Raw genomic sequence first — 24,641 nt, 5'->3', positions numbered from 1 at the left:
ACTCCATTCTCCCTGTTGAGTGGCGAATAGTTTGTAAATGATCATTTCTGGCCCTCAGAGAAAGTCCCCCATTTGGCAAGAAGATCATTTCTCGAGATAATAAATAGATATTCACAGCATATTATGTACACTTCTTTTTATTATATTCTTTATCTGGCTATAAAGTAATATTGTATATACACATTTTCATCCTGTACTTTTCTTGGATAGCACCTAACTTACTTGCGGAATGAGTTGATAATGTCTGTCTTTCCCACTAGAATAACTAGACTATGGACCAGGAGGTGGACATGTTTGTTTGGGTCACCACTAGACCCAGGGTCTGCCAAACAGCCTGGCACAGCAGACACTCAGCAAATATTTGTTGAATGAGTTATCGGGGATATATGCACAAATACTCCACTATTGTGGACATTTATGTTGCTCCAAATTTTAAATTATGATTGAAAAAGAACAATGCATGAACATCCTTCTAGATAATCCTGCATCCGTATCTCTGAATATTTCCTTGCTTAGATTTCTAGATGGGAGTCAAAGCATGTGAACGTTTTCTGAAGCTGTTGCTATGCATTGCTAAGTTGCTCATCAGAAGAAGTTGTGCCAAGTTAACCACACACCCTTAACACAGTGAATGTGCATCTTTATCTTCACAGCGTTGCATATTATGGGGAAAACTAGTTTTTTCTACTTAAGTCTATTCATTTTAACTACATTTTTAGGGATAGGACAGAATTTCCGTAGTTATGTCCTTCTAGCCTTCTTCCAGTCTGAAAATAATTTTATATCATGATGCAAGCGTTATACATGCTCATTAGAAAAAATATCAAATGGAACTCACAGAAAAAAGGAAGAGAGCAAATATAATTTAAAAATTCATCCTAAAAGAAATAACTGTGTTCATATTTGGGCAATGACTTTTATACCCATATTCTTATGCCCATACACGTTTATATTAAAATCAAGTTCTACTCCGTGTTCTGTTTCGTAATCATCTGTTAAAAATCTCAACAGTTTGTCATAGGACTCCCTTTCATGCCAATACATCAGGTTTACCATTGTGTGAAGTAATCAGAATTTATTTATACATATCCTTCTTGGTGGCCATTTTAGTTTTAAGAGTTTTTTATATGGTACATTTTGCATGTAAGTCCTTTACTAGATATATGTTTTGCGACTATTTTCTCCCAGTCTCTGGCTTATCTTTTCATATTCTTTGTAGTATCTTTTGAAGAGAAAAATTTTCTAATTTGGATGAAGTCTAAGTACCAATTGTTTTCATTTTGTGGATTGTGCTTTAAATGTCATATTTAAGAAATCTTTGCCTAACCCAAGATTGCAAAGGTATTTTTCTCCTATGCTCTCTTCTAGAAGTTTTATAATTTTCATTCTTACATTTACGGTTATTTGCTTATTTTGAAGTTTTTTTCTTAATATAGTATGAAGTAATGGCTGAGATTCATTCTTATACATGTGGGTATGCAATTGTTTAAGCTTGATTTCTTGAAAAGATTACCCTTTCCCTGATAGATTGTCTTGGCATGTGGCATCTTTGTTGAAAATCAGATGACCACACTGTGTGGGTCTCTTTCTGGGTTCTCTATTACAAAGTCTTTCTTCCCAGCTCTGTGTCAACTCCAGGAACTGTTTGTCACACTGCTTTCCAGTGGCTCTTTTCCTGTGACCTCAGATGGCTTCCTCTCACCCTTTTGGACCAGCAACCAACCAAAGATTTGAGGGATCTCCCTGCAGACCTCTAGAGCTTGCCTGGGCAGCTATCTCTCTCCAAGACTCTGCACCACCAATTTTAGCCACTTTTGCTTCCCCAAACTCTGATCTCTTTCTCTTTGACTCCAGATGATTACTGGCTCTTCCTGGTTTCTTCTCTTGCACCATTGCCTGTGAATTCCTCCTTGGAAACTCCCTGGTGCAGTGGTCAGTAAAACTTCATTTTTTTCTTTTCTTTCAGGAATTAAAGTCCTATTCTGCCTGATGTCCAGTGTCTAGAAACTCTTTTTTTATATATATATAATTTTCTGTTTTATTACTGGAGGACCAATCTTGTCCCTGTTCCTCCATCAGGGTCAGAAGAAGCAGTCAGCTTTTATTCTTGAATGACAGTGTGGCTGCTACATTTTCTTCCCCTCACAATTTTGTGCATGTTACTCTGTTGTCTTTTGACATTGAATGTTGCTGTGGAAGAGTCTGAGGTCGGCTTTATTTCTTCTCTCTGATTGTGACTTTCTTATTCTGATAGCATAGTTATAAAAGCCTTTATTCATGAAATGCAGTAGCTGACCTGAATACATTTTGTATAGATTGTTCTGTATCATTTTTTTTCTCATTCTTAGATTGTCTTTTCAATCTGTTCACTCAATTCATGGCAGATACACTTTTTCTGTATCATATTTCTGAATTGTGAGCCCCATTTGCTGAAATCTTACCTTGAGACACATCAGTCATTCTTGGGTTGGGTTATCTTTGACCTCCACATCCACCATCTCTCTCTAATTGATTTGGTCTCTTTACCTTCTTCCTCTGCACTCACCATTACTTTCCTCTGTGGGGATAACTAGTCTTTCAGTCAAGTCTTTTTCTAGCTTATGTATTTAATCTGAAATTGTGTGGTTTGGAGTTTCAGTTCATCTCTATTGTTTTATTATCTCATTATTCATTTCTTATTTTAACAAATTCTTCTTATTATAAGTCTTTACATAGCATAATACATGCAGAGGAAACTTTATTGGATTGTGTTTTCCCAACCCCAGAGGGTTTACTCTGTCTTTCTTTCCTTTGGCTGTATGTTTACATAGTCCCCTTGGCATTTCTTTTTATCTTGCTTATGCTTAACCTGGGCAGTTCTGTCCAACCATTGCTTTGTTCTAATACATTGTGAGTGATTTCCGCTGATATTCTTCTTACATTATCTGGGCTCACTTTGTCTTATCTTCACCAAGCTTCAGTTTTTGGCTGGATGACTTTCTTTCACTTTTTCCCCCGAATGCATCCAGGAGGAAAGAATGTACAGAGCTTTGACAAAATACCTAAATCAAGTTGACTTAAGCTCACATACGTTTCAGGTAAGGGAAGTCCCATGCATAACCTGGTACAGGGCCTCAAACGAGGTCACCTGTCTTGTTCTCTTTCCTGGTTATGTTTCTTTTGGATCTGCTCCTGAGTTCATGGACTTTCATCCTTGTCCAGAACTTTTATCCTCTCAGCTTTAAGTTATTGCAAAAAACAATTATATGCCTCTACCCCAGAAATCTCTTGGCATTTTATTAGCTCTAAAGCTGTCACACACATACCTCCTAGAGTTGGGGGGAGGTGGTCTTGCTTTTGATTCATTTGAGTTTGGGGAGGCAGAATCTGTGATCTTGCTTCAAGTCAAGAACCTTTTCCAACTAGGTTTGGGAATCTCAGAGGGCTTGACATTGGGGACCGTCTCCCCCTCTGTTAAGAGTGAAAGATGTCCGGGGACTCCTCCAGGGGCAGGGGCTGCATGAAGTATGGGCTGAGATAGACAGAGCTGGGTGTGGCTGACAATAGAAAAGTGATGTCAGAGCCTGTGGTATAGAGGCTGCTGCAGATAGAGCACAGTCCGGAACACGAAGACTTCATAGACTGGAGAACAAGACCAAAATCTGGGACGAAGGTCATGTCAGCTCCTGGGCAGTGGCCCTGGCTCCAGACTTCCCACAATTCCATCATTCCAGCTCCACTGGTGCCATTTTTGACAGATGTGAATTCCCACCTCTAATTCCTTAATATTTTTTCTATATTCATATTTTTACAAATTAATTGACTATGATACTATCTCCATTAGCCTACGTGTAATAAAATCTCAGATGATGTACCAATATGAAAATAAATACATGAAAATAAATATGCAACTCATATATGAAGTTTAAAAATGGCCGTTTTGTACTGTCTACCATATACAATCATCTCTTCCTTCCTCCACAATATATCGTTACTAAAGGATTCTTGCTTTGGAAAGTGCTAGTCTAGCTGATAAAGCACTGGGACAAGCTGTTAGCTTTCTTGTTTATTTCTACAATTTGAGGCTGCTGATTTCTTCTTTTGTTTGTCATGTGGGTTATTAAAGGTTAACATTTTTTTTTAAATCGCAAGTATACATCTTACAGCACCTAGAACTCTAAAGAATATAACAGGATTTATTTTACTATTTTTAATTAATTCATGTACATTTTCACTTTTGTTATAAAATGTATGTAGACTGTGTGTACTTTGGGATCATTTTAATAGAGAAGCTGCCTAGACATACTCATAATTTTCCATTAAAGAGGCAATTTAAAATTCTTTTAATTATTAATCTTTAAATTTTTTATTAAAGTATAGTTGATTTACAATGTTGTGTTAATTTCTGCTGTACAGCAAAGTGACTCAGTTATACACATATATATTCTTTTTCATATTCTTTTCCATTATGGTTTATTACAGGATATTGAATATGGTTCCCCGTGCTATACAGTAGGACCTTGTTGTTTATCCATCCTATATATAATAGTTTACATCTGCTAATCCCAACTCCCACTCCATCCCTCCCCCACCCCCTCCCCATTGGCAACCACAAGTCTGTTCTCTATGTTTATGGGTCTGTTTCTGTGTTGTAGATAAGTTCATTGTGTAGTATTTTAGGTTCCATATGTAACTGATATCATATGGTATTTATCTTTCAAACAGGCAATCTTTTAATACATAAAAGCCTTTCTTAACATTGCAATACTTCCAGAAATTAAACATTTAAGAACTAAATTTCTATCCTGCTTTAATAGCTGATAAGAAATAGCTGTCTATCTCCTATTTACCAAGAGACTTTCCTTGGTATCTCAGTGCTGTATTATATTCTATTACCAACATTTTTCCTCAATTCCTGAAGCAAATCAAAAGTATACACAAGGCAAAACCTAGGTGGATACTAAATCATTCCACAAGTAATAATGTTCTGTGGATTACAGACACGAATTTCATGGTGGAAAATAAAGAAATTGTCATTTCATTCTGCCAGAAATCCATTGAAGGTCTTCAAGTTTCTCAAAGAAGTTGAGGAAAAAATACACTTTTGCCAAAGCATAAACATTTATGAGTTTTTGAGTGGGGAATAGGAGGGAATTCTATGCACCCCTCGAAGCAGATCTTGGAAGGTGCTGAATTGTTTTATTATTTGGCCTTCCAGTGGTATTTACTCCAGTTTCTAGATGTCAGTTTACTTAAGGGATTGAATCTAACTTTCTTAATCATATAAGAAGAGAAGTAATTAATGCTATTTGTCATTACAGGTGGAATGGTAACTGCACTCATACTCACATAGTGAAAACTTATCTCCAAAGAATCACTCACACACACACACACACACACACACACACACACACATATTGCTCATCTATTTTAAAAAAAACAACCTGGATCCAGTGACCAAGAATTCTATATTCACACATATACTCATATACTTGAAATGACATATGAATGACATATGAACAAGGATATTCCACATAGCTGTTTTTGTATTAGAAAATGACTGGGAATAACCTATGTGGTCTACAATAGAAGCAGAGTTAAATACATTCTGGTGCAACCACATATTGACTCCAGAGGCTAAAATGAACGAAGTAGGTCTATAATTACTAATATGGAAAAATACCCATATCTTGCAATTTAGTTAACAGAAAATTCATATATATACAGATGTTTGCAAATGCCTAATATTCCTCTGGAAGATTAGACAAGAAACTGGTAACTAACTTTGTCTCAAAAAAGGCGAACTGGTTGTCTGGGGAACAAGGAAGCAAGGAGACATGTTTTTCATTATTTCACTTTTTGAACCTTTTTCATTTTGAGCCATGTATATGTGTTTCCTATTTTTTTTAAGTATAAAGGTAACTGCTATTTAAATAACATAACCACATAACTTTACTAAACTAATTACAATTCTAAACAGCACATAACATAAAACGAATTGCCACACACACACACACATACACACACACGTATATATACACATATATATTAGTTCATTCATTCAAAAATCATTCACTCTGCACCATTTAAGGTGCTTGATAGGGGCTAAAGATGCAAAAATGACTTAGACCAAGCCTTGGGGGAAGGGATCCATATAGATAATTACAAAACAATGCAATAAATATTTAAAATAAACGTAGGAAGCTCTGTGTTAGCCATGACAAAGTAAGGATATCAAACTTATCTTCTCGCCATATAAAAGTGTATAAAACTGGAAAAACACACATGGTAAAGTTTTTTCGTTTTTGTTTTGTTTTGTTTGTTTTGATCAATGGAAGGCTGTGATCCTTGAAAGAAAGGAAACATATGAGATGATTACAACATTAACCCCAGCATTCTGCCTGGGAAGTTTTCTAAACTGCAGCACAGAGAAGTAAAGCCCAAAGAGACAGCAGCTTTGTGTCTGAGTAGAGGAACAGAAATCAAAGTTTGTGGCTACTGGGGAGGCTGGAATGTGTGAGACGGGGTGCCAAAGCAGAATAAATCTGTACAGAAAAGAAGTTCTAGAGGTCTGCGTAAGAATTCCTGAAGTCTTCCATGGAATACTAACTTGTACATTATCAGGATGAAACTTCAGTGAAGTCTGTCATAAAACTGGGGCTACTCTCACCTATAAGGATTTCTACAGACTTATTCTAACAAAAGATCAACCAATCTAAACTCTCAGGAATGTTGCATCCTGCAAACGATAAAAAAAAAAAAAAAAAAAAAAAATTAGACCTGCAAAGGAGCAGGAAAATAATCAGGACAAAAAAACTCAATAGATGCACATTCAAAGATGACATAGATGTTAAAATTAGCCAAGAACTTAGAAGTGCTATAATGAATATATTCAAGGATTTAATGGAAAAGCTGAATACAATAAACAAACATATGAAGAAACTTGGCAGAGAAATAAAAATTAGTTTTAAAACAACCAAATAAAAATTCTATGACCTAAAAATACAATATCTGAATGAAAATTTCACTGGGTGGACTTCAGAGAAGATTAAGCTCTGTAAAAGAAAAGATTAGCAAGCTTAAATATATAGTAATAAAAACTAGGCAAACTGAAATACAGAGGGAAAAAATGGCTTAAAAGTTTAAAGAGCTTCAGTGACTTATGGGACAATATTAGATATACCATGTACATATAAATGAAGTCCCAGAAATGAGGGCAGGCAGAAAACATTTTTGAAGAAATAATGGCTGAAAAATTCCCAAATTTGATGAAAACTATAAACTGATATTATAAACTATATTATATACTTTATGAGCCAAGAAGTACAACTAATCCCAAGTGTGATAGAGACAAAGAAAACTGCACAAAAAAAAAAAAAAGAAAGAAAACTGCACTAAGACATATTTTACTCAAATTTTTAAAAAAACCAATGAGAAAATCTTTGAAGCAATGAGAGAAAAAAGATACATTACCTAAATTACTGATATAGGTAATAAAGCATGAACCTCAAAGAGGTTTTGCTGTGTGAAAGAAGCTAGAAATAAAAAAGTATATTCTGTACGATTCCATTTATACGAAGATCTAGATCAGGTTAAACTATCTATGGTAATAGACATCAGAACAGGTGCTGCCTTTAGCAGGAGTGGGAGATTTTCTGGGAAGAGGCATGAGAGAACTTTTTGGGGTGATGTAAATGTTCAGTATCTTGATAGATGCATTTGTCTTTATTTATTAAACTGTACATTTAGGATCTCTATAATACATGATATATTATTCAACAATGAAAAGTACTCCAAGAAAAAAAGGGTAAAGGAAAATTCCAGCAAAGGGTCTGTCCTCATGATTTCACTGGTTAGTAAATATTAATACTTGGGCATAACTTGGGAAAAGAGGAGGGAGAAGGATAGATGGGTAATGTAAAAATGGAAAGTTCTGGATCCACTAGAGTTACTCATTCTGGCACATTCTAGAGACTGGAATAGCCATCCATCCTGAGTTTTCTCTATGTGGGGACAGGTCCTGAAATTAGTCTTCCTGGGCTTCCCTGGTGGCGCAGTGGATAAGAATCTGCCTGCCAATGCAGGGGACACGGGTTCGATCCCTGGTCCGGGAAGATCCCACATGCCGCGGAGCAACGAAGCCCGTGCGCCACAACTACTGAGCCTGCGCTCTAGAGCCCGTGAGCCGCAACTACTGAAGCCCGCGCACCTAGAGCCCGTGCTCCGCAACAAGAGAAGCCACTGCAATGAGAAGCCCACGCACTGCAAGGAAGAGTAGCCCCCGCTCTCCGCAACTAGAGAAAGCCCGCGCGCAGCAATGAAGACCCAATGCAGCCAAAAATAAATAAGTAAATAAATAAATAAAAATTAAAGGAAAAAAAAATCAGTCTTCCTTCCTTGCCCTGCTCTGTAGCCAACAGTCACCAAGACCTTCTGATTTTATCTCCTAAATTTGAGCAATTTTATGTTAATGTTTCTGGACAATGTTTAAAAGCAAACTCTGATTTCTCTCTACATACCAATTTTGCCTTTTTTGCTTATTCTTCTAGAGACCATTTCTGTCCTCAGCATTTTAACTTTGATTGGCATCTGTTGAGCCCTTAAAGCATGATGGGCATTATCTGGGTTACTGCAGAGAAATCCAAAAGCCCGGTCCTCCAGTAAAATGGAAGACGGGACACATAACTACAGTTAACATTACCAGTCACAGGAAAACTGCCTCCAGCTGTATTTTAAAGGAAAGGAGCTGCATGGCTTGGTGAAGAGGAGGAGGTGAGAGACAGGTGGGAGGATGGCGTATGTGAAACCGATGGTGGTTTAAACAGGAAGTGTGTCGGGGCTAAAGAGGAAGCTGTGGAGGTAAGAAGGGCCATGTCCTGGGGTCATAAAAGATGAGAGTACGTAGGTATTCAGGATGGCAAGAGGCTGCGGGTGGTCCTCAGAGCCTAGGAGGGGAATAAGGGAATTGATTCTGACGTCAGGAGGGGCCTTGAGCCCATGAGAGGTGGAGGGAAGATGGATGTGGAGGATCCAGGGGCTTCCGAATGGGAATCAGCACAACCCTGGATCGATGTCTCCGACAACACACTCTTGTACGACGATAATGAATGTCTTTAGACTTCAGAGGTTGAGGGATATTGCTTAATTCTGGGAAGAATCGTGGGGGTCCAGCAGAGAGGATCTCACCCGGAGAGAGGCACCATCTGCCCCTCATCATGTTCCCCCAGCTGCTGACTTTCCAACAGCAGATGTCTGACAAGGGCAACTTGTTTCTCTCTTCTTGCATCACAGTCTCTGCCTCTGCAGCCCTGCAGGGTTAACAAGCAAAACTGTGCTCATCAGAGTTTGAAGTGATCGCCTCCTGTACAGAAGGCTGGCTCTGGAGGCCACCACGCAGGGATATTGACAGCTGGCTGGAGTCACTGGGCTACCTAAGCCCCACCTGACCGGGGCTGTTCCCCCAGGGCGCGCTCAGGAGGGGGCCGCCCACCTGCTGGTCTCCAGGGTGACCCGGCTGCCTGGCGCTGGGGCTGGCGCCCCTCCTCTGTTCTGCCAGCCCACAGGCTTTTATTGGGCACCTCCTGGCTATCCTGTTGCGTCAGGAGCTGGAGATGGAGAGGTGATGGGGAGAGGCATAGCGTGGACTGTCTTGGAGCTCACAGCCCAGAGAGAGGGGGAAGGAGGGGGCCATGACTGACACCCTACAAGTGAATGCACCTGGTGAGAGAGGAGCCGAGGGGAGGGGCGCAGGGTGATTTTCCAGAGGCAGTCAGGAAGAAGGTGCAGGCCAGGTACCAAGGAGGGGAGTCTCAGGTGGGAAGAGCTGGGCTCTGACCCAGAGAGAAGGACCTGGGGGCTGGAGCCCAGGGAACGGGGTGAGGGGCTCAGGAGCAGCTGAGACGTCAGGCAGAGCCTCCCACGAGTTTGGATTTTATTCGGAACGGAGGTTTTTAAGCAGAGGGCTGGCAGGACCTGGTTCCATTTGTAGGGGTCCTCCTGGATGGTGTGCTTAGAATGGATTGCCTAAAAAACAGTGAGTCAGAAGTTGGCGGACCACTGCAGTCATCAGATGAAGGCAGTGGAGTGGGGAGGAGGGGCACATTCAAGAGGCGCTTTGGAGCTAGACAGGAAGTAGACGTAGGGATGGATTAGAGGTGGGAGGGCAGGTGGAGACAGGATGCCTGCCGAGAAGCAGAGTCAGAGCAAGAGTTGGGTCTGCCATGGTAGACAACCAGGAGGATCAGAGCCTGGAGGAGACCACCAGACGGGCTGTGCTTTTCTGGAGCTCCCTGCGTAGACATGGTATTTAAAGTCCTGGTGCTGGACAAGATCCCCCAGGGACAGCATGGACAGGGCAAGGCAAGAAAGCTGAGTTCAAGTTCTCCACTCTTTGAGCCCTCTTTACACCCTGTGGAAGGGAAGTTGCATTGTGGACGGTCTCAGCCAATAGGTGGCCATCCTCCTCAGCCTTTGGGGTCTACAGCTCTGTCCAGAACAGGTCCCAAGTGTCCCAGAAGGTGGTCTGCTGGCTACTGATACAAGGTGGGGTAACATACCCTGAATATCACCTTCTCACCATTGGCTCCTTCATTCACAAGCCATAATGAGTGAGGTCCCTGCAACAGGGATGCACTATCCTTCATGAGGGCGGGGGCCTTGGACCAACGTGGAGGGCACAGCAGGAAGGCGCAGAACCAAGATGAGACAACACGCATCCTTTCTGCCCTTCCCCATGGAATCTCCTGTACTCTGAAACCTCCCTAAACAGATTGCAAGAGGGCACCTAGAAAGCCGTCCCCCAGAACAGCCGGTCCAGACCCCTCTGGCAGTCGCTCTTCCTCCTGCGTGTGCTGGATATTGCCTTAACGACAAGTAAGCCCTTCTCAACATCCACCAAGTGGCCACCCTTATTCCCGCTTTACAGAGGAAGATACCAGCTCAGGAGATTTCCCGGCTCTCCCTACTTCTCCGAACCAGAGGCAGTACAGGGTGCCTGCCCTCTGCTCTCCTGGACCGATTGCATGGCCCAGAGCTGGCGCCCAGCCACGCCGCTTCCTGGTGTCCAGGGCCAAGGCTGGGTAGCAAGGGCCTTTCCCGCTCGTAAAAGTGGCTCTCACACCCTGACCCCCTACATGATGCCTGGGTCCCGGCCAGGGTCTCCGCGTGGGGCTCCAGCCTGGGTTAACAACGTCCAGGCTGGCCGGGTCCCTGCCGGGCGCCGGCCATCCCTGCGGGGCGGAGCCGCGGCCTCAGGTGGGGCGGGCGCCGGGTGCGCTCCCCGCGCCGGACACCAGGCGTCGCCCCCGCTCCTCGCGGCGCCGGGCCCGCCCCCGCCCCCGCCGCGGAGCCCGAGCCGAGCGGCGCGGAGGAGCAGCGGGAGCGGCCGGACAAATTTCCTGCTCGGCTGCGGGCGGCGCGGGTGCGGCGGCGCCCGGACCCCGCGGCCTCCGCGCGTCCCCACGACCGTCCTGCGCGTCCTGCGGGGACGGCGGGGCGCCCCGGAGGGCGGCGGGCGGGCGCCCGGGAGATGCGGAGCCGCCGCGGCGGCGGCGGGATCGGCGCGACCGGACCGGCGCCCCCGAGGTGAGTGCGCGCGGGTTGCGGGCCGGGGGCCGCGCGCCCGGGGCGGCCGGAGCAGGCCGGGGACGCCGCCTCGGCCGCCGCCGCCGGAGGGGCCGCGCCGGGGTGCCGGGTCCCCGAGCCCGGTCCCTGCCGGCCCGCGGCGCGCCCGGCGCCAGCGTCAAGGGACCGCGCGACCCCGGCCCTCGGGCCCCGGGCCCCCCCAGCCCAACTTGGCGACCAGGTTGGCAGCTCTCGCGCTCCCTCTGGGTAAACGGACCGGAGGAGCGTGTGTGTCTGCGGGTGGCGACGGCGCTGGGGGGACGGCGACAGGGAGCACGCGTGTGAAAGCAGGCGAGACCCAGAGCGGGTGCCAAGCGGGTGACTTGGGGGCTGCCGCACGCAGGGGGTCGAGACGAGACGGGCGCCTTTGGAGGAAGCGACTCCGAGTTGCACCAACTCCGGGAGGGGCGTGGGCTGCTGTCCAGGCGCCCCTTGCCTTCCCGGGGAGGGGAGCGGAGTGGGATGCCGCTGGGGGCTCAGAGATGCGGCAGGGAGTGCGGGGGACGCGGGCAGGCCCCGCTGGCCCAGGCCGGCCCGCCGCGTCAGCGGGGTGACCTGTCAGAGTTCCTGGGCCAGAGGGCAGCGCAACGCCAAGCCCGCGGGCTCCCCGGGACCATCTGGGAAAGGCCGGACAACCCCTAGGATGGAGAGGCATAGCCAAGCCCTGAGTGATTGTGCTGGACTTGACCTAAATTCCTTCCTGGCGTGGCAAACCCTTCTAGAAAGGTGAAACAATTATACTGGCAGAATTGTGATATCGATCTGTCTCGGAAGAGGACCTCTCTACCAGAGTTTCAACCCAGGAAACTCAAGGAAAGAGGAATCCGGCTCTGTGTGTGCTTGTATTCTAGAGTGAAAGGTGGTAGAACTGGATCAAAACCGGCAAAGGCTGGTCACATGTTTCAGAAGTCCCTGGGCCCACGTCCAGCCAGCTCCTGACCCCCGGTGCCTCTTGACCCAGGGTCCCTAGAGGTCTTTGTGTCTGAAAGGTCAGTGAAATCCTGCCTCTGCAAAATAGACTCATGCCCATATAAACTGTGGCAGGGAGAGGGGATAAAGGGAGGGCCGTGCCTTTTCAGAATCAGAGCTCTCAGCCAAAGGAGGGTGTGAAAGGGTGGGTGCTGGTGGCCCAGGCTGGCTCCTGACTGCCATGGTCACACATCCTTCGTGGTATGGGGCAGAGCTCTGTGTGCGAATAGGACTGAGGTCTGGGCTTTCTGAACACAGGCTCTAAGCCTTCGGGGAGCAAAGGGCCAGGTGGTGACATGAAACAGGCCCTTCCCCGACGAGACACTGCCTCTGACCGTGACCTCAGGGGCTGAGGTCTTTGTTCATCGGTGTTAGTGATGCCTGTGAACCAGCAACTGCCCCTCCCCTCCCCCCAAAATCCCCAGACTTTCCATGTGTCAGCGAGACCTAAGAGCTAGATTTGTCCCTGTAGAAGGCCAGGTCGTTAGATGGATCCAGACGGTTTTAGATTTAAAGCCATACCTACTTAGCGCCCCCAGCCAAGTGAGTTGTGGGCAGTGGTTGAGGAAGTTCACTTTACTGTCACTGTGAGGCCTCCCGGGACCGCTGTGGAGGCACAGAGGGAATGCGAAGCGTTGTGGTCAGGTCCACAAGCCCTGCACGGGGGCCACTTCTCACTACTGTGGAGGGACACCTGGCCCCGAGATGGCCTGGGTCAGTGCCTCCAAGGAAGCCTGCAGAAGCCCCCCGGAGCTCTGTGTCCTCGCGCTTTATCCCTTCCCGTCCAGGGATGTGTGTGTGTGCGAATCGTCAACCCCTGAGAGCGGCTGCAGCAGCCGTAGGATGGGGGTCCGGGGTCCGCAGAGGGGGCGTATTGAAGGTGGATGTGTGAGGGGTTGACAGCGCTCGATGGTTGGTTAGCAGTGAAGCTGGAACGTGAAGGTGGGTCTCCTTTGAACTGTGCCCCCGTTGGTCCACTGGTCTCTCCTCCTGCTGCCATCATCCCAGTCCAAGCCATCCCCCTTTTAGCAAAGCCCCCTCCTTCCAGGTCAGAGGCACGTCCTAGCCCAGACCAGTCCTCTGCGATTCCCAGGCTCAGGTGCCCACTCTACCTTTCTTCTGGGATGTCAAATGCCCGTAACTCAACATGTCCCAAATCAAACTTGTGAACTCCCTTGACCCAGCCCAACACTTTCCTGATGTTTTCTTTATCCGTCTGATCACACCAGCCCAGCCTCCACCCTGCTGTGGAGAGACAGGCTGGCTTGTCGTTTCCCCGAGGACCATACTGTGTCCTCCGTGCCCAGCCAGGCAGGTACCTGACAGGAGGCTCTGATAGCTATCATTGGACGAATCGAAACGTTTCGGGAGCGCATCTGCGGATGTAGGGGACTCTGTGTCTCTTTAGGGGATGTCGTTGTGGTTGATAGGTAGAGCCACTCGTTTTTTTTTTTTTTTTTTAATGTGATTGAACTGGATCCTGGAGGGATAAGAGAGGTCTGTCTAGGGACCACATTGACAGTGCTTCTGGAGATGCCCGACATACTTGCTAAAATGACTGTCTGACCTGGACCAGAGCGACCCCAGATGACCTCCCAAGGAGGCGGGTTGGAGATCAGTCAGGCGCCCCATGGACGCCAGCCTCCGTTCCTTTATTTGACATGTCTTTTTCATTTATAATGTTTGAGTTACACTTACAGAGGTTCTGCTGTCAAAACAAGAACAAATACATCCATTAGGATAAAGACTGGCCTTCTTAATATTTGATTATCACTAGGAAGAAACTGCGTGTTCCAAGATCGCCTTCAGCACTTCTCTTGGCGTGCCGTCTCCTAGTGAAGCGATGGCTCTGTGCTCCCTGAAGGCACCCCTATGCTTTCCAGAGTCTCAGAGATGGAACCCGCCCAGCCCCCTACTCTGAATCTCCTTCCCCTTTATCTCCGTCTTCGGGACTCCTACTCATACCTCAAGACCCACAAATGCCTGTCTCCACAAAGCCTTCCTAACCCCTCTCCATAAGAGATATCTCTCTTCCTTTTAGTTCTGCAGAAGGTTACCTGTCCTGAAGCAGCTATGAGAATCTATTTTGATTTCCAGTTGACGTGTTTATCTCCTCTCCCAGGTCATTTGTGTTTTCAGGGTGGAAGGTATGTCTCTGAGAGCCTGGACTTTGGGTTCAGGTATGGATTCAAATCCTGGTTCTGGTATGACCTTGGCTGAGTTATTCAAGATTCATGCCTCAGTGTTCTCTCCTCTAGAATGGGAATGATAATCTCTACTTCACGGGACTGTTGTGAGAGTGACGGTTGATGCATATAAAGTACCAGGCACATGGCCGGCGCTCCGTAAATTGTGGTTATTAGTCCCCTCCAATACCCGAGGCTGTGTATTGCATGCAGGAAGAAACAGTGATGTTTGAATAAATAAATGAATAAACTCAGAATCCACATGAGTAGATAGATACCTTTTGTGTGCCTTCCACAGTGCTAGATCAAATCAATACGGTGAGACATGCCAGTTAACTTTAGTTTTTGCATGATAATTTGAAAGATGATGTAACATTTGCGTGATTAAGTATTTTAATCTGTGCTCCATGAACAAATCCATTCTTTAACACACGCCATTGACTCTTCAATGTTCGAATGATCTGGTAGGCGGAGATGCAGTGTTTTATGTGCATTAGCCTGGGTTCATGGGCTGGATTAAACCAGGCTGTGTGCCAGATGCAAGTGAGCCAAACTGGCATCGAGAAGTGGTGTGTCTAGAACCAGCGTGGCCCCAGGGTCAAGAGAATGGCTTCTAGACTAGAAAACAAAGGCTATGAAACTGTGGACTGCCCCCCAAACCCTCAGAACTTCACTTTTCTTACCTCCAAAGAGAGACGTGTGGCACCGGGCCATCTCTGAGCCCCTCCTAACCCCAGTGTGCTGATCGATTTCACCCATCCATGCTGGTCCAGGCGGTGCTGCCGACCGCACGCCCGGCTGCATCCACAGCTGGGCGGCCTCCCGTTCCCGGTTCATCACAGGGGCCACATCCTCTCTGCGCTGGGTACCAGATCTACCCAGAGTAGGATTAGGCTCATGGGTATATTCAGAATGGTGTTAGTTTTACATGCTGACCCCAGACATACCGAAAGGCTTTTTTTGGAGAGTTAACTTCTCACTGTTCTGTCACTTGGGTTTTTCTCCAAAAGCAGAGTGCTGGATAACATTCTAGATGGTTGGAGTTTTAGATCAGCTGCACCGGAGGAAAACAGGTTTCCTTGAGTTTTACTAAATCCTCCAACAGATACGCAGGTGTACAGTTGTGGGGCTCGGGGAGTGTCTGCCGGATTCAGGCTGGGAGACCCCTAGTTTGGGGATTACCAAGCTGGCTTCCTTTCTTCTCTCCGTCTGGCTGCCGTTCCCCAAACCTTGTCCATCAAGGGCTGCCCCAGGTGTTCTACCTGGGGAGTTTTGATGTGGTTCGCAGCCTCTTTGAACTCATACGGCTCCCGGCCCAGAGCCAGAAATGTGAGCCTGATGTCTTTCTTTCAGTTGTGCAGATACTTCAAAGGAGTTGTCAAAGCTTACGAAATAAAAAAATGTTAGCAATATCTTTCAGAAAAACAAACATACCCTTTTATATTGATTCCCAGCGGAATAAGAAGCAAGTAAATATATATTTTTTAACGTGTGTTTTTAAACAGGTTTCATATATAATCAAGAGTATGTTGGATGCGAGATCCAAAAAGGTGACAACGTTTTCTTTCTCCCTGAAACAAATATAAACTCCAGCAGGGGACAGAGGAGAGTTTGAAGGAAAAAAATGATCCTTGGTTATGTGCTAAAAACCTGAAGCGTTTTGGGCAGGTGTTTTGCTGTTCTGTTTATTGGGTGGGGAATGAAGAATTGATAGGAAAACTTGTCTGGACCCCAAGCCTGGGTTCCAGCAACGCTAAATATGATCTGGCAGAAAGGCTCATGCCGGAACGAGTGTTCAGCGTTCAGCCACGCTCCCCGGCAGGTGCCCTGGCTGCGTCATGCTCTCCAGGGATGCTGGGCTGCTCGCCAGGTGCCTGGAGCTCACAGGGCACCCAGGCCTCCAAGAGAAGTGGAAAGTGGAGGAGTGGAGGGAGGGGAGGAAGTGACAGACCCGAGTGTGAGCTGTCTGTCCCGGGCAGTGGAGGAGGCTGTATGCATAGGGCTCCCCCAGCAGTGATTTTACTCTGTCTGAGAACCAGCAGTGGATCTAAGCCCCGGGCTTTGCTTTTCACTGGCAGGTGCCCAGCCCAGGACTCAGAGCACAGACTTTGGAGCAGAGGGATGGGGTCAGGCTGGGGCTCTTGACACTGAGGCTCTGGGCAAGTGACTTACTGTCTCCCAGTGTGATCCCTCCTCTTTCTGATGGGGACAATGACACTTCCCAAACAGGGTTGTTATGTGGATGGATTGAGGTCACGTATAGAGAGCACGGCCTCCTGCTTACCAGACGGTCACTGATACAGCTATCATGTCCAGGAGTCCAGGGGCGACAGGACCGGCATCAAAGGCTCGAGATGATCTGAGCTCTGATTTCTGCTCAGCTACACTTGCTTTGTCCTCAAAGCAAGTCACACCATTTCCATTCTGTAAACACAGGCAGTTTTGGTTATTAATGTCCTTAAATCTATTTGGTCGTTTCCAGCTGAACGTTAGTCAACGATTTTTGTACTAGGGAGCAAATTACTTCCATTTTTCTTCTCAGCTAAGATTTTTGAATGTCCTGTCGCCTAGCTACTTGGTTACAATGTGTTATTCTGAGTGACCTTTGTACTCAGCCTTGTTATTTTGTTTCTGACCCCAAAAGGACTTGGCGTTTTCAGGCTGTGTCCCAGGGACGGTGCTTCCATGGGTCTGCTCCGCTGAGTTCAGCAGACTTGGCCTTGACTCCTTTGTCAATACGCACGAGTGCCGGGGGTGGGAGCCCGCTGGGGCAGAGCCCGGCCGGTGCCACCTCCTGTCCCAGCAGGTACCCCGTTAAACCGTGGGAGCTCCGGCCTCCCTTTCTTCCTCTCCGGTTCAAAAGGCTGGCCTCAAAGGGGGACACCCACCTACATGATTTGATGTCACAGCCCTGGGGCCTCCCCTCCCTCACTCACCAGTCTGGCTGGATTCTTGTCATGGGATAAAGCTTTTCTCTGGTCGTTTGAGATATGCTATGGCTCAGAGGGGCTTTGAGGGCTTTGAGGACACCAGTGGTCAGTTTTTCCTACGTCACAATTTTTCCCAGGGCTGGCCTGCTCTTAGCCATTTTATACTAATCCACTTGTTACAAAACAGGGAGACTATCAAGATACTAAGCTTTTTATCTTCTAATGATTGTCATCTGAGGAGGCCTCCAAATTTTTCCTTCCGGAATGGGAGCCCTGGATCCTAGTACCTGTAGGCAAGAGTTAAGGACCAAGGCATAGCCTGAGACGATTTCAGAGAGCAAGGGGGTGACCTGTCACTTCCATTAGGGCACGGAGCTAACAGTTAGACCCAAAGACACTGCATCTCAGAAGCAGAAGCTCTCTCAACAATTCCAGGGGAACAGGGGTAGGGAATCAGTATGAATTAACAAAAAGTCAGGATATTTGTATCCTTTTATGACATTCAGGGATTTACAGTAAATCAGTCTGGGCTCACAAAATGTTGCCTTAGGGCACTTGCTTTAATGACTAGAAAACACATAAATGCTCTTTCAAAGAGATTAAAATACTTCAGCTTCTTAAACATGTAAAAATAAACCCATCTTAGTTGCACTATGACATTGGCTAATCAAAAGAAACTCTCCTTTGCAACCACATTATTTCAAGTCATCTCAAAACCTGCCTGGTTACTAATAAAAGTATTCCTTGTAATGAACGCTTTTCTTCAGTAGGTGGTTTTTCTGGCTCTGAAAGTGGCCTTAGTTTTATAAACAGCCCAACATTTAAGTCCTGGACATCAAAATGCTTTGAAACAGTCACCCCGTCCTTCAAGTTCAAATACAGTTGACTCAGCACTGTCTTCTCCTGAGCTTCTGGCAGCACTTCATTAAGTGCATCAGTAATTCAATAAATTACTTTTCGCCAGTGTTGCGAACATCAGCTAAAGTTCAGTCATCTGTTGGAGATGGTATCAGTCTGCTCATTTAAATTCCTTTGAGCAAAGTCCTGATTTTGGCCCAACATAATATAAAAATGCAAGAGCCAGAAATTTAATAATTTTGCACAGAATTGGGCCAAGCTAGGCCTATTCTTAGCCAGCCAGTGATATTCTTTCAAAGGATATTTCTTGGTTTTAATCAAATGTGGGTTGTATTTAAAAGAGTCTGTAAGGTCGTATAGAAGGGACAAATGGGGATTTAAACATTTATTGCATATCTACGATATTCTTGCACTGGGCTTATTAACACTGGTGTTACAAAAAGTCACAGTGCCTGTTCTATGGGTGCCCCACACCCATAGGAGGGCAAAATCCATCATTTCCAGGGCATATAGAATGCAAAGGTGGATGCAGAGGTGGAACAGAGCCGTCAAGACGGGCATTTGAAGCAGGGGCCTGGAAGGGCTTCACCAAATAGAGCAGGCTTCGTTTTCAAGGATGTTTTCTTGGCAGCCAACAGGGCTAGAACATTCCAGTCAGAGGGACCTCCGTGTGCTTGCCCAGCGGTGAAAAGTAGCGTGACTTATCTGAGGAACAGCGGGTATCTGAGTGCAACTAAAGCCCAGGGATGATGAGACTGGGACAAGACAGATGGAAAAGCTTGGGATTCTCCAGACACTTCTAAGAGTCTGGGTTCTGTGTGATGGCCCAGCAGTTCTCAACCTGTTTGAGCTCATGTCCTCCTTTGAGATTCTGAGGAAGACTATAGACTCATCCTGCAGAAAAATGCATGTGTCTACAGTTTGTTTGTTTTTACAGTTTCACGAGTCTTGCCTGACCAAGGCCCTGAGGTTTTTGGCTGGGAAGACTGCTTTGCACCTGGGCCAGATTAAGGGACAACGATAAGACCAGATTGTAGGCTGAGTTGGAGGTGCCTTTGGCGGGGAGCCAAGGAATTTGGTGACTAGAGGCAGGTGATTCTACTAGGGAGAGTCTGCCCAACGCGGCTTGAGGACAGTTTTTCATCTTGAAACTGGTAATGACAATGTTTGTGCATCACCCTGCTAACTGTTTATCTTTCTTTTTATGAGAAATTTGGTTACAGTGTACATTGTACATGGGGGATTGGACCGTATTCCTAATAAAATAACATGAAATAGGTCATTTAATGGTGGCTGTTGTCATCAGAGAAGCCGGCTCAGAGGAATTGTGGTAGGAAGGGCTCATGAACCTGCATGTGGCCACCGTTGGCCTCTGACAGGTATAGACTGGGAGTCACCCCACTCTCTCCCTGCACCCAGGACTCTTGCCTTGCAGACCTCAGTCTAGCTTGCTGCATCACATTTTAAATTTCCTTTTTAAGTGGAGAAAAGCCAGATTTGAAGCAATGACGTTTATTAAAGGAGTGGAACACAGCAGCTGGGGGAGAGGCTCAAAGAATCATGGTCACTTACGCAAACCAAATCTGAGGGGTGCTTAATGCAGCTGGCCCGCCCCAGCTGGTCAGCATCCTGGCAGTTGTAAGAGAGGAAAGACGCTCACTTCCAAGAGCGAAGAAGGCCGGCTGCCCCCGAGGAAGAGCTTCTGACAGAGGTTGAGTGCCTTTGCCGATTTCTCAGCCAGCCGGAGTGAGAACCTTCCCTGTAGATTTCCATGAACTGGCCCAACTGGGAAACTCAAGTTCTGTCTTCCATGCCGGGGGAGGGGAGTTTTCCTGAGGGCTCCTTGGGCTGTAAAACACCCTTCAGAGTCACGGAGGTCAGGAATGATGGTGAGGCCCCCAGTTGCATTGCATTAAAAATTCATTTTCTCAGGACTTCCCTGGCTGTCCAGCGGTTAAGACTCCGCGCTTCCACTGCAGGGGGCGCGGGTTCGATCCCTGGTCGGGGAACTAAGATCCTGCGTGCCGTGCGGCCAAAAAAAAAAAAAAATTCATTTTCTCCCTTCATTTTACAAACGGAGCCAGGTCCAGGTACCTTTGTGTGCAGAACAGTGCCCAGGATGGACATACGACCTGGCTCAACGCAACCATGGTTTTGTGCTCGGGAAACTGAATTCACTGCACACTAAAGAGGCACCCCTCCCACTGATTTTCATCAAATAAAAAAGAAAACACTTTTACTCATTTCTAGTTATTTTCTCAGTAACCTTCCTCATTTGTTTTTAGGTAACTAGAAATACGTTTTCCATATAAATCCTTCAGTTTACCAAAAACCAAAGCCAATTCTGTGAAATAATGACATTTGCAGCTACACGGATGGACTTAGAGATTATCATACTAAGCGAAGTAAGTCAGAAAGAGAAAGACAAATATCATCTGATATCACTTATGTGTGGCATCTAAAATATGACACAAATGAACTTATCTACGAAACAGAAACAGGCTGACAGACATAGAGAACAGACTGTGGTTGCCAAGGGTGGGTGGGGGTGTGGGAGGGATGGATTGGGAGTTTGGGATTAGCAGATGCAAACTATTATATATAGAATGGATAAACAACAAGGTCCTAACGTATAGCACAGGGAACCATATTCAATATCCTGGGATAAACTGTAATGGAAAAGAAAATAAATGAATAAATACCAAAACCAAGTCTACCTTTTTGCTTTAGACATTTTCTCTTTGAGAAGTTTGGGGAACCGTGTGAGCTCCCTGTTTAGAGTCTGAGGACAATGCCCGCCCTAGGTGAGCAGCCTGAGACTTGCCGGGGTCACAATGCCTGTTCCTGGTACCATGTCCTGACCCGGACTGAGCATCTTTTTTTTTTTTTTTTTTTTTTTAATTAATTAATTTATTTACTTTTGGCTGTGTTGGGTCTTCGTTTCTGTGCAACGACTTTCTCTAGTTGCGGCGAGCGGGGGCCTCTCACTATCGCGGCCTCTCTTGTTGCAGAGCACAGGCTCCAGACGCGCAGGCTCAGTAGTTGTGGCTCACGGGCCTAGTTGCTCCACGGCTTGTGGGATCTTCCCAGACCAGGGCTCGAACCCGTGTTCCCTGCATTGGCAGGCAGATTCTCAACCACTGTGCCACCAGGGAAGCCCGTTTTTTGTTTTGTTTTGTTTTTTTTTTTTAATGTAACTTACTTTTTATTGAAAGTATCTTGCATTCGTGACTGATGCTTTCTGCGTTACACCACACATTTTAACATTAAAGGTTAAATTATTTTTTACATGCAAGTAGTGTTTATGGGTTTCCCCACATAGGATTACTGATTATAAAAAGATGACACACCACATGGGTCAAGTGTCTTTTTTAATTGAAAAGCCAGCAAACTGTCTAATTCTGTTTCCTCTCAAACCACAGACTGAGTAGTAACTGAGCCTCTAGCCAACATATTCAAAGCTGAGAGGATTCAAAATGCAAAAACACGTCCTCAGATCCAGTTAAGGGAGCCCTGCTACATACAGGCTAATCAATACCAGTGGAGTCCAGGAAGCTGGAAGACATTCTGATAACCCCACTCTGATAACATTTACCTCAAGTAGCCTTTTTCCAGTTTCCAACTCATGAATAAAGATAATATGTTGTTAATTCGATTTCAGAAAATTTTTTGCAAGTTGTTTTATTTACAATGCCAACTTTTAAAAGTCACTAAACTGAAGTTAACCGGACAGTAAACTAGGCAGAAATTGCTTTACAAAAAGAGGGAAAGCCCGAAATGCCACTTTCTATAGAGAACCCACAGTTCAGTTTTATTCAGAGCAAAGAAAAAAGAACTTTTGATCATACTAGAAGAAACTGAGCCATAAGTTTGGAGTCTGCACTGAAACTACACATGCAATGAGGACAACATTCTGCTAATACAACTGATTTGCTGCTGCATTTGTGGACCGTTTTTCTATTATTAACAATTATAAACAAAGCAGTGTGACTAGTATTTGGAACAGTCGTTACAGTGTTACAGCATCAGACACAAAATTTCACTTCTCCTCACACCACTGGTTCTTTTTGCGTACCTGGGCTTCCTCTTCTTCAGTAAAATCATTTTTGATATTGAATGTCTTTCGAATCTCCTCAGGAGTTTTCCCCTTGATCATATTGGCAACAGTCTTGCAGGTAACATCAAGCAAACCTTTGATGTCTAAGTAGTTTGCTGCCAGTATAAGCTCAAAAAGTGCTCCTTGGGCTTCCCTGGTGGCGCAGTGGTTGAGAGTCTGCCTGCTAATGCAGGGGATACGGGTTCGAGCCCTGGTCTGGGAAGATCCCACATGCCGCGGAGCAAGTAGGCCCGTGCACCACAACTACTGAGCCTGCGCGTCTGGAGCCTGTGCTCTGCAACAAGAGAGGCCGCGATAGTGAGAGGCCTGCGCACCGCGATGAAGAGTGGCCCCCACTTGCCGCAGCTAGAGAAAGCCCTAGCACAGAAACGAAGACCCAACATAGCAATCAATCAGTCAATCAATCAATCAATCTTAAAAAAAAAAAAAAAAGTGCTCCTTGGTCAACTTTCAGGAATTCTTGATCCCAAGCAGGGATGTCATCTGTCACTTTTCTTTGTTCTCATCATCCTCAGGAGGAGGATCAACCTTGTGGTGGGTGCACCACTGAATGACCTTTTTTAATATTGCTGCATTAACGTTTGGCAAGGGGACTGGATCATCTCCTTCATCATCCATTCCCAGATCTTCCAACATGGTCTTAATCGTCACAGATTGTTTCACAGTTTCAACATCAACTTCAAATATCTCTCCATCAGAACTCTGCAACTTCATTGAAGGCATGGTGTTAGGACTCAAGGAGACGGCGGGCCAGAGACTGATGAGAGCAGGGCGGCGTCTGCAAAAAGAAAAACGGAAAAGCGGAGAACAAGGCCAACCGAGCATCCTCTTCCTGTTCTCACCACCCTGGTGGGCTGACCCCTTTATCCTCCCTCCTGTGTCTGACCCCCTGTTCAGTTTTGGGGCTTCGGGAAATGGAGGCCCCTCATCTGCTTCCATCACACGAAAGCCTAGCTTATCTCTGTCTGTTTCGACAGGAGTGGAACGTTCCACCCTCGAGCGGAGTCTGGAGGTGAGGAGCTATGGCCTCACTGCTGGGCCTCCGTCTTGTGTCTGCTTGGTCTGAGTCTCGCCAGCCTGTTCCTCTGGGTGTGGTTTCGGCCCGGCCAGCTGCGTCCAGGCGGTATTTTAGAAGGCAGTCACGTGTGTTTCTTGCACGTGGCATGCTTTTGTTTAGCAAATGATTGATTGTTTGTTATAGTAAAATGCACACCCTGAATGGTCAGGCTGTGCCGGGCAGAAATCAATGACATCAATCCTGGTTATTTTACTTCGCAGTGGATTTTTTTTGTTGTTTTGTTTTGTGTCAGCATAGCAGTGATTTGTAAGTGTTTTACAGAGATTGTGCTTTCTTTAGTGACTGGCAGCTTGGAGATTGCAGCAGCCAGGCTCGATGTGCTGTGTCCATTTTCAGACCTGGCAGGCAAGGGGCGTGGCCATGCTTCCCAGAGTGACTTCTGAGCCGATGGCCTGAACGATGTTGGGTGGGAATTGCCTGGCCGTGTGGATGTAATGGGCTTGATTGATGGCAGCTATATGCATTGAAACGTGTGGAGTGATTGGTATCTGGTATCCTGGGGCTCGACCCCTGTTGCCAATGATACGAGACATCGGTTAGGCGCCCATGAGGAGAGTCCCTTGGCCCCCCTGGAAAGGGGCAGCCCCTGGAGCCTGAGGGGGGCCTGCCTTCTGGGAGGAGCCCCTTGCTGCCTCCACTCTGAGTCTGGCTGAGGGTCCACTCTGTTCCCCACTCCCAGCCAGGGTACGTATCCCCAGGGAGCTGGTGGGTGTGCAGCTGCCCTGAGGTCACCACACTCCCCTCTGATCACCGGTGCTAGTTGGTGGGGGTCCCGGTGGCGGGGCAGAAGGAGCAGCTCCCATTACTGACGTGGCTGTAGCCTCCCAGGCCCGTCTGTGGGAGGGTCTGCTGGAGGGTCTGTACCTGGGTGTGGGCTGACCCTTCTTCCACGACTCCCCTGG

General features: G+C 46.4%; 1 protein-coding gene and 1 pseudogene across 3 annotated transcripts in view; one reads left to right on the top strand and one right to left on the bottom strand.

The window, feature by feature from the left end:
• Nucleotides 1-11,504: 11,504 nt before the first annotated feature.
• The window catches only part of PTPRE (protein tyrosine phosphatase receptor type E), a 163,234-nt gene continuing 150,097 nt past the window's right edge, over nt 11,505-24,641 (top strand). For all 3 annotated transcript variants that reach the window (XM_059901024.1, XM_059901023.1, XM_059901022.1), the window contains exon 1: nt 11,505-11,562. The gene's annotated coding sequence lies outside the window, so the exon portion shown is untranslated. The remainder of the gene's footprint in view (nt 11,563-24,641) is intronic.
• LOC132350615 (S-phase kinase-associated protein 1-like) lies at nt 22,278-23,384 on the bottom strand (annotated as a pseudogene).

The sequence above is a fragment of the Balaenoptera ricei genome, chromosome 16 (assembly GCF_028023285.1).
Source record: "Balaenoptera ricei isolate mBalRic1 chromosome 16, mBalRic1.hap2, whole genome shotgun sequence".
NCBI lineage: Eukaryota > Metazoa > Chordata > Mammalia > Artiodactyla > Balaenopteridae > Balaenoptera > Balaenoptera ricei.
Note: the sequence above shows the minus strand (reverse complement) of the source record. Positions and strands in the feature narration are given on the sequence as shown.